Source organism: Penaeus monodon, chromosome 33, assembly GCF_015228065.2.
Source record: "Penaeus monodon isolate SGIC_2016 chromosome 33, NSTDA_Pmon_1, whole genome shotgun sequence".
NCBI classification, from domain to species: domain Eukaryota; kingdom Metazoa; phylum Arthropoda; class Malacostraca; order Decapoda; family Penaeidae; genus Penaeus; species Penaeus monodon.
Genome location: NC_051418.1, coordinates 14,845,910 through 14,846,917, shown reverse-complemented (window position 1 = coordinate 14,846,917; position 1,008 = coordinate 14,845,910). Strand labels below are relative to the sequence as shown.

The window sequence follows — 1,008 nt, the reverse complement described above, 5'->3', positions numbered from 1 at the left end:
TTTCCATGGTAATTTTTTGCCATCATACTGCACAAACTCTCCATTATGTTCTTCTTCAAACTGTGGAGTGTACTGATTATTGTGATATACTTTCTTCACAGTCAGTGGTGCATTCTTTCCTCCCATGTCAGTCTTTACCCAACCAGGATGTATGCTTGTTACCAAAATGTTGGAACCTCGTAGATCAAAACTCAAAGATTTGGTGATAGCATTTAAGGGAGCCTGGAAAGATAAGATAAAGTTTATCTTCTGAAATGACAAGTTTGTGAAAAAAATGTATTCCGTAAAATAACTATTTCAGGAGCAAGACAAGGATTAATTGTGTATAGTTTGGCCTAATTAGAGGAGTTTCATTATGGTACTTGTCATATAATTAAAGATGTCTATAATCATCAGTAACCTTATGTAGTTCATCTGTACTGTTCATGACAAAAACAAACAAACAAACAACCTTGCTTGCCCTGTAGGGATATAAAGCACCTTGATCATTCTCTGCAATGGAGCCTAGAATAGAGGACATATTGATAACAGCAGCTCTCCTTACAGACAGGGCATTTCCTTGTGTCTGTAATGCTGCCATAGTCAACAGTGCCCTGAGAGTCTGTAACAGTAAGCAGGCTTTTATCATCTACTATGTCAACAATCTTTGATCTTATTAAAGTGGATAAAAACCAAAGTTACATTAACAGTGAATCAACAAAACTCACCTTTTGTCAATATAATGGAGCAACTGTATTAACACTAAACGTATCCATCATCTGGTTTCCATTAACCATATTGATACGAGTCGATTTTGGGGCAACCCAGCATTGTTGATGAGGAGACTGAGACCTATGGGCTCACAATTTTTTCTACATCTTCAAAAATGTTTTGTATGAAGCTTCATCACTAACATCTGCAAGTCATTCAAGGTGCATGTTATTTCTTAGAGAAAAAAAAAAGGACTTGGGACCAGGTATACCACATTCATTATGACTTTATCAATGTATTTCAAAAGATGGTGTATAA

At 35.9% G+C, this 1,008-nt stretch overlaps 1 protein-coding gene and 1 pseudogene across 1 annotated transcript in view; both read right to left on the bottom strand.

Annotated features, from left to right (window-relative positions):
- LOC119594062 (zinc finger matrin-type protein 5-like) overlaps positions 1-1,008 on the bottom strand; it is a 20,113-nt gene that overhangs the window by 8,308 nt on the left and 10,797 nt on the right. The gene's annotated exons all lie outside the window — the stretch shown is intronic.
- Positions 1-1,008, bottom strand: part of LOC119594263 — a 4,543-nt pseudogene that overhangs the window by 142 nt on the left and 3,393 nt on the right.